Here is a 9,457-nt window from a genome sequence, read left to right as displayed (position 1 = left end):
ACCAACTACCAGTCTCTACAATTCCTTCCTCTCCTGCAGAGATCCTCTGTGCATAGAAATGGGGAAAATGACACAGATAAAGACCAACTAAACTACTGGGTAAAGGATATAAACACTAAGGGGTTCATAATAAAAAAAAAAAGTCTAAAAAGTGGCCTAAATGACTACTTGGACGATCAAAAAGCCTAATCGTCCAAGAACCCTTAATCAAAGCTGGTTTTAGACGTATCTAAAACCAGCTTAGGCCATTCCCCTGCCACTAAACGCACAGAGAGAAAAGAGGCGTGTTTAGAGGAGGGGAAAGGGCGGGCGGTGAGCGGGAGGTAGGCTGACCTACACCTAGGCGTGCAGCAGGTATAACCAAAACCTTAGGCAGGTTGCCTAGTCGGCACTTATAAGTTTTGACTTAGACAAAGTCAAAACAGGTGTAAGTGCCGAAAAAGGAGCCGCTGAGCTGATCGTGGCTGCTACGATCAGCTCAGCGGCCCCAGCAATCTGCCTACCCCCTACAGCAATGATCGCGGCAGGAGAGATGCCTCATCTACCCTACCGCGATGCCATCACTCCTCTACCCAAACTGCTGTGACCCGCGGCAGGAGAGATGCCCTATCTCTCCTGCCACGGGTCACAGCAGTTCAGGTAGAGGAGTGATGGCATCGTGATAGGGGAGATTAAGCATCTCTCCTGCTGCGATACATCACCCCCCCCACACACAGCATAGGGGCAAGAGGGAGCCCAAGCTATTAACGATAAGCATAGTACAAATGAATTAATTAATCAGATACTTGGAAAATAGATAAGTCTTCAGGGATGTTCTAAAACAGTGGTTCCCAACCCTGTCCTGGCGGACCACTAGGCCAGTCGGGTTTTCAGGATAGCCCTAATGAATATGCATGGAGCAGATTTGCATGCCTGGCACTGCCATTATATGCAGATCGCTCTCATGCATATTCATTAGGGTTATCCTGAAAACACGACTGGCCTGGTGGTCCCCCAGGACAGGGTTGGGAACCACTGTTTTAGAACATCCCTGAAGACTTATCTATTTTCCAAGTATCTGATTAATTAATTCATTTGTACTATGCTTATCGTTAATAGTCATTTGTAAACCACGATGAACTTGTGGTTATGCAGTTAACAAGCACAATGTAATGTAATGTTTGTGCTCAGTCTCCACCTGCTGGTAGTAATGAGGCATATAACCCATTCGTAATGACTATCTATACCAGTCTACCAAGCGATACAGAATAGTAGAGATTAATAGTTTGATGGACAGACTGGAGAGGCCGTTTGGTCTTTATCTGTACTCAGAAAATCACAAATCGGGGAATGCTCCCTTGTAGGTGTTTTCAATCATCTATCTTTATAAGAATAAGCTGTGAGCAATAATGCTCGAAATTCTTTGTCGTGAGAGGCTGCTTGGTACACTAGTGTATGATCAAGAAATTTTCTACTTCTACAGCCTTGGACAGAAGAAAAATTAAACAAAGGATGAGTTTTTCTGCTGTGTTTATATGAAGCTTAGGATAATCTATTGACCAAATAAGGAGGAAGCTGATCCATACAGTACTTTGTAGTAAAAACAACCCAGCTTAAACAGCACCCGAGCTTCCATAGGAAGCCAATGTAATTCACTGTAATAGAATGTGACATAGTCATATTTCTTCAGGCTGTAGATCAGCCTGACCGCTGTGTTCTGTATTAGAATCAGTCTCCCTAATGCTTTATTAGTGACTAGTCTTTAAGCCCGTTACATTAACGGGTGCTAGAATATGTGTGTGTCTGTCTGTCTTTCTTTTTCTCTCCTTGGCCACTTTCTGTCTCTTTCCTTGGCTGTCCACCACCACCCCTTGCCTGCTCCCGCTGTCCAGCAGTAGCCCTTCTCCATTCCTTTTACCTCCCCCCTGACCAGCAGCACCCCTTCCCTGTTCCCCCTGTGCAGGAGGAGCCCTTCTTCCTTCTTTTTAAGTCTCCCCCTGTCCAGCAGCACCCATTCATTCTCCCCCTGTCCAGCAGTAAGTCTTCTCCCTTCCTTTTACCTCTCTCCCCCCCTTGTTTAGCAGCAACTCTTCCCTGCTTTCCCTATCCAGCAGTAGGTCTCCCTTCCTGTTATCTTCTCCCCCGTCTAACAGCACCTCTTCCATGCTCCCCAAGTTCAGCAGTAGGCCTCCCTTCCTGTTACCTCCCCCCTGTCCAGCAACACTTTTTCCCTGCTCCTCCTGTACTGCAGCACCCCCTTACCTGCTCCCCCTGTCCAGTCCAGCAATCTCCAGCCATCGGGCTGGCTCCTGCAGGGAGTCTAGTTCCTGCCCTGTCCCTGCCGGGCGTGCGAGCCTGCTCCGCCCCCTCCCGACCTGCCGGGAGTATTTGAATTGGACCCGACGGTTCCTGTTGAGGGAAGCACTCCTCACCGGACTCAGCGGTGAACTCCAGCCATTAGGCCGGCTCCTGCAGGGAGTCTCGTTCCTGCCCTGTCCCCGCCGGGTGTGCGAGCCTGCTCCGCCCCTCCTAACCTGCCGGTAGCATTTGAATTGAACCTGACACTTCCTGTTGAGGGAACCTCTCATTGCCGGACTCAGCGGTGGGAGGGTTGGATGGGAGGGTCAACGGGGGTTCGAGTGCGCCGGGGAGGGGTGCACCGGGAGGGGGGAAGCGACATCCGCGAAGAAAGTAGCAGCTGGATTTTTTTTTCTGCGCTTCCCTTCTCGCCCCTTGAGGTGTCTCCGCGGCTCCTCTCGATCCCCGCCAGCATCGGAAGCCTTCTCCGACGCTGGTGCGGCTCGTGAGAGGAGCCGACAGGAGAGCAAGATATCCAGCGCTGGGGTCCAGTCCTTCCGGCGAGTGTAGGTAAGTGCTGGGGGATTCGCGCATGCGCACTCCTGCGGCCACAGACCTACTGATCACGGAAGCACACCGATAGGAGTGTGCATGCGCGGCTAGCTTTTTATTATATAGGATTGTCAAATAGACCATGTTGCAGTAATCAAGAAGACTCAGTAATAGTGATTGTACAAGCAGCAAATTCAAAATAGGATTTAATTGTTTGTAACTCCATAAGGTGAAATAACTTACGTACTACTGCATCTTCATGGAGTCTTCATGGTGAGATGCTGATCTAAAACAACTCCTAATATTTTAATCGTTGAATGAATTGTATATGTAGTTGAATTTATACTAATGGAGGATTCAGGAAGAGTTTTACTAATAGACGCCACGAAAAATTTAGTTTTGTCAGGATTGAGTTTAAGTTTAAATTGCTGCATCCAAATAGACATCTGTTTCATTATGGTTTCAATTTTAGTAGTGATCTGAGATAGAATTGAGTTAAAGGGTATTACGATAGTGATGTCGTCGGTGTAGCTAAACATTACAATATCCAAACTACTCAAACACGATCCTAACGATGAAAGGTAAACATTAAACAATGTAGGTGAAAGAGGAGACATGGGTTTCTCCAAATCGAGGAGAGCTGAGTCTTAAACCTGACTTAGTATAGTCTAGTTTCTAAAAATCCTTTAAACCATGAATATACATTTCCTTGGATACCTAATGCATCCAAGCAAATCAACAGATTAGTGGTCTACAAGATCGAAGGCACTACTGAGATCAAATTGGAGCACCAGTGCATTACTACCCTTGCTTAGTAAACTTTTTAGATGGTCCAATAATGCAGCTATTACCGTTTCAGTACTAAGAACATAAGAAGTTGCCTCCGCTGAGGCAGACCAGAGGTCCATCTCGCCCAGCGGTCTGCTCTCGCAGCGACCCATCAGGCCCACTGCCTGAACAGTGGTCTCTGACTAATTTTACAAATTACCTCTAATCCTATCCCTCTAACCTTACTATAAAGGGATCTAAATCCTGATTGTGAGGTATGACGTAATGAGTATTGTTCTAGAGATGTTTAATCAATTGAATGTGGACCAAACTTTCCATGATTTTTACAAAGAAGGGGATCGATGCTATTGGTCTATAGTTAGATGGCATTAATATAGATTCTTTAGTATTTTTAATTATTGGAGTAATGATTATGTTTCCATCCTCTGATGGGAATTTACCAGCACTTAAGGAATCGATCCATTCAAATAAATTTGTATATCAGGCTAGAATCTGCCAAGCAACTCAGTCTGTCTCAGTCTCCATACCAGGTGGGTAAGACTAGATTGGCTCCCTTCTTAGTACTGTTGAAAAATTTTTTTGGACTTCTGGGTTCCTCTTTTGTGCCGGATAGAGCTTGGACAGGTCCTGTTTGGGGATCCGTCTAACCTTGGGGGTGTTAAACCTGGCGGGTCTCGTGCTGGGTCCCTCCCCCCCCCACTTTGCTCCACCTCCCCATATTTTGTAGAGGTGCCTCAGCCGGCGGCCTGGCCCCCTGGTTGGTCAGCCCTCCAGCTTTGAGAGCCGTGGAGTCTGTTCTATAAAAAATAAAAAGGCAAAATCCTGAGGTGTGCCTGTCTAAAGGGCTTATTTCCCTTTAAAACTGCCTTTTTACTGGTCGATGGTAAATTGCTTCGGGCCTCCTACTTATGGAGGAGTATGGCCTTACGGTGTCAGAGGTCTTTCAATATAATCAGATGGTGGACTTTCTGCGTAGGAAGGCACTGCCGGACCTTCTTATAGATAACACTGCTTGGGAGAAAGCTTGGGAAGCCTTTAGCGGGAGGGGGTGCATTTCCAGACTCTATTTTTTATTAGTGCAACACGACCAACCACCGGGGCACTACTTTCCATATTGGGAAACCTTGTTGCAGCGCCAGCTTACCCTGCAGCAATGGAAGTCCATATTGCATGCTTTACTTAGGGTCTCAATTGCTACCAATATGGTGGAAAATGGTTATAAAGTTTTATATCGGTGGTATTACACACCTGAGAGGCTCCACAGGATTAATTCCAACATATCTGATCTTTGTTGGTGAAATTGTGAAGCACAAGGGACGTTTGCTCTTATATGGTGGTCGTGCCCTAAAGTATGTCCTTTTTGGGATATGGTATTCTCCCTTATGTCAGATATATGTGGGTATTAATTGTTAAAGAGGTGGGTTGTGCGCTCTTGAATATGACTCCACAGGGAGTGCCATCTAAGTTTTCTTCCCTCATTGCTTCTTTGGTGACTGCAGTGCGCTTGGCATTGGCTGAAGTATGGCGTCAGGAGAATACTCCTTCCAAGGAGCAAGTTATATGTAAATTGGATTATGTATATTGCATGACTAAGTTAACTGCTATGAAACATCATAGATTGGGAAAGTTTCAGATGCAATGAAAGCCATATGTAGTTTGGTGTGAACAAAGGGGGCTCTGTTTAGCGGTTTTATACTGTTATAGTTTATATTTCTTTAGCACTCTCCAGACCAGTAGAGGTTAATCTTTACGAGTGGGTTATATACCTCATCATGACCAGCAGGTGGAGACTGAAACAAACTGTAGAATAGTACATAAAGGATACCTTCCCCCTATTCCTATCCGTCTACTTCAGTCTCCAGCAGGTGTACCCGGGCTGAAGAAATTCGACCACGTGACACCCTACTATCGGCAGCTGCACTGACTACCAACGGAAGCCCGAGTAAGGTTTAAATTTGCCTGCCTCTGCTGACCCCCAAGTACATAACGGACCTTTTCGCATTTTCTAATAACAAACTCAAGAGAAACACACACCCAAAACTCATTTCCCCTCCAGTTAGAGGCTGCAAAATGAAAAAACACCACGAACACCTTCTCTCTCACCAAACAGTCCTATGGGGCAAAGACCTAGACCAACTGCTTTCGCCCACTACATACGGGGAATTCAGAAAACGCCTAAAAACATACCTGTTCCAGAATTACCTAAACAAATGACCCGCTCCCCCTCTCCCTCCCCCCTCCCTATTCCACCTGAACTTACAGCACTGTTATAAATATAATCTGTTATCTTCATCTTATCGTAACTTTACGTTGCTATTTATCCCCAACAGGTCCTGTCGGACATTACCTACTAAAATGTACATATTACATTTTCGCTCAGCAAATTGTATTTCTATACTATTGTCTCCTGAGGTCTCTGATCTCTGTATTTCCTCTGAATATCTACTTATTGTATTTCGCTGAATGTCCAGCACTCTTGATTGTAAACTGCCTAGAAGTCGCAAGATTGTGGCGGTATAGAAGAATAAAGTTATTATTATTATTATTACCCATGAGTCTGCTAGTCCCCATTTTTGGCCGGACAGAGCTTGGGTGGGCCCTGTTTGGGGGTCCGTCCAACCTCGCGGGTGTCAAACCCAGCGGGTCTTGAGTGGGGTCCCTCACCTCACTTCCTCCACCTCCCCACATTTTTTTAGAGGAGCTTCAGCAGTAAGCCTTGCCCCCTAAATCAAGGAAGGCATATTGCTTTGAGAGCCTGTGGAGTCTGTTCTGTAAAAAAAAAATCTTGAGGTAGTGCTGGTCTGCAGGGTTGCTTCCCTGTCTATTTACTGTTTTTTACTGTATTTTTCATCTAACTGGTACTTTATTTCTAGCTAGGTCGTGTATGGAGCAATGAGCACTTCACAAGGGAAAAAGTGCTCATTGTGCTCCAGACGCGAATGCCACGAAAGCATTGTATCAAAGAGATATGTTACAACTGGGGATTTTTTGTGCAGTACTTGTATTTCTCTGTTCTTTTTCCCAATAAAATATAAATTATTATTTTTTTTAAACTGCCTTTTTATTGTATTTCCTCATCCAACCGTCACGTTTCTTTCAGCAATCCTGTGTTCTCACTACTCTGAATAACTTTGTATCGTCTGCAAATTTAATCACCTCGCTCGTCGTACCAATTTCCAGGTCGTTTATAAATAGGTTGAAGAGCACGGGTACAAGCACTGAACCCAGTCCGAGTATTGTTCATTTACCCCCCACTCTCTGTTTCCTATCCGCCGACCAGTTTTTAATCCACGTGAGTATTTCACCCTCCATTCCATGGCTTGCAATTTTTTGAAGTAGTCATTCATGCGGGACTATGTCGAACGCCTTCTGAAAATCCAGATATACAATGTCGACCGGGTCACCCTTGTCTATCTACCTGTTTACTCCCTCGAAGAAGTGCAGCAAGTTCATCAAGCAAGATCTTTGTTTGCTGAAGTGCTGGCTGGTCCTCATCAGATTGTCCATCTAAGTGATCAGTGATGCGGTCCTTTATCAGAGCCTCTACCATCTTTCCCGGTACCTAGGTCAGATTCACCCATCTGTAGTTTCCCAGTTCTCCTCTCGAACCTTTCTTGAAGATCGGCATAACATTCACCACTTTCCCATCTTCCAGAATCATTCCCGTTTTGATCAACAGATTGGCTATTAGTTGGAGCAGTTCAGCTATAGCCCCTTTCAGTTCCTTGATTACCCTCGGATGGATGCCATCCGGTCCTGGGGATTTATTGATTTTAAGCCTATCTGCCTGCATACCTCTACCAGATGACTGTCAACCCTGTAAGTTTCCTATCTTCGTTTCCTGCGTATAGCCTGTCGGCTTCCGGTATGTTGTGCATATCCTCTTCGGTAAATACAGACGCAAAAAATATGTTCAGTTTGTCGGCGATGGCTTTGTCCTCCTGTAGCACTCTCTTTATTCCATGGTCATCCCCAACGACCCCACCACTTCCTTCGCGGGTCATTTCCCCTTAATATATAAAAAAAACGGCTTGAAGTTTCTTGTCTTCTTGGCTATTTTTTCGTTGTAATCTCTTTTGGCCCCTCTTACCGCCTTATGGCACCTGCTTTGATGTTTGTGCTTTTTCCAGTTTTCGTCTGTTTTTGACCTTTTCCATTCCTTAAACGAAGTCTTCTTGTCACTGATCACATCCTTTACTGCTACAGTGAGCCACGCCGGTTCATTGTTCTTTTTCCTCTTGGATCTCTTGTTGATACGCGGTATATATAGATTTTGCGCTTTGGTGACTGTGTCCTTAAAAAGGGACCATGCTTGCTCTAGCGATTTTACAGTGCTTATCCTCTTCTTAATCTTTTTCCCAACCATGAATCTCATCGCTTCATAATTTCCTTTTCGGAAATTCAGTGCCATGGTCGTTGTTCTGGATCGATGTTTTGCCCCTGTGTCCAGGTTGAAGCGGATCATATTGTGATCACTGCTTCCCAGTGTCCCTTCTACTTCTACGCTTTGTGCCAGTCCTCATAGTCCATTTAGAATTAAGTCCAGAATTGCATTTCCTCTCATATTTTCCTTGACGAGTTGTTCCAGGAAGCAATCGCCTACAGCATCCAGGAACTTGGTCTCCCTACTGGAGCCGGAGGTGCCTAGGTTCCCATCTATCCCCTGATAATTGAAGTCGCCTATGATAACTGCATTGCCTCCCTTGCAGTTGCATTTAATCTCATCCGTCATTTCTCCATCAGTTTCTTCGGACTGCCCTGGGGGTCAGTAGTAGATGCCGATCTTCGTTTCCATTCCATTTATTTTCGGAATTTTGGCCCATAGAGACTCTACCTTATTTTTCATTTCTGGCGTGTTCTCTCCGGTAGACTCAATTCCCTCTTTGATGTATAGGGTTAGGGTTTTTGACCTACTCTGTCTATGCAGTATAGCTTGTAACCTGGTAGCACAATGTCCCAGACGTTTCCGTGATGCCGATGATGTCAAGGTTATCTTTTTGTGCTATAGCTTCCAATTACCCCATCTTATTCCTTAGGTTCCTTGCGTTCGTATACATACAGTTGAATTTGCGGCCTGTTACTTTCTTGCATTTCCTTCCCTCTTGTGTCCCTTTCGATCCGTCAGGATTTCTGTCTTGCCTATGATCCGGTGAGTCTTTCCGCTATCTTCCTGCATGGTATCCTCTGGGTATACCATTTCCCGAACCATTGACTCTTGGTCGACTGTTGGCTTTCCCTTTCTTCCTAGTTTAAAAACTGGTTCTGGTGGCTCCGGATTGGCCTCGATAACCGTGGTACGTGGATCTGGTGAGGCATCTGGTGGTGGATCCTCTTCCTCTGCTTCTGGGTCCCATTCCAATGTTCGATCCGGGTCCCTCTTGTCTTACGTCTTAGCTCTTGAAAGGGGTCACCTAGGTAAGAAGGGGTATTCAGATAAAGTGATCTCAACTCTCTTGGGGTCCTGGAGGCTTTTCACCTCTCGGGCTTATGTGAGGTTTTGGCGTTTATTTGAGGAGTGGTGTGATGTGCATGGAGTGGTCTCTTTTTGCGCTTCCCTGCCTAACATCTTAAAGTTCTTGCAGGATGGCCTGGATAAGGGACTGGCTTTTTCTCTCCGGGTTCAGCTTGCGGCCTTGTCAGCCTTTTGTGGGTTAGTGAAAGGTCAGCGTTTGACAGCCATTCCTGATTTGAATTTGCTTCTTGCGGGCGGCCAAGTGCTCAAGCCTCCCGTATGCCCCTCTGTTCCATCTTGGGATCTGAATCTGATTCTGTCAGTTCTAGTGCGCCCTCCTTTTGAACCATTGGGTGACTGCTCTTTGAAGGACCTTACTCTTAAAGT

The sequence above is a fragment of the Geotrypetes seraphini genome, chromosome 10 (genome assembly GCF_902459505.1).
Source record: "Geotrypetes seraphini chromosome 10, aGeoSer1.1, whole genome shotgun sequence".
NCBI classification, from domain to species: domain Eukaryota; kingdom Metazoa; phylum Chordata; class Amphibia; order Gymnophiona; family Dermophiidae; genus Geotrypetes; species Geotrypetes seraphini.
The sequence above is the reverse complement of the archived record's forward strand: the minus strand, read 5'-3'. Positions refer to the sequence as shown.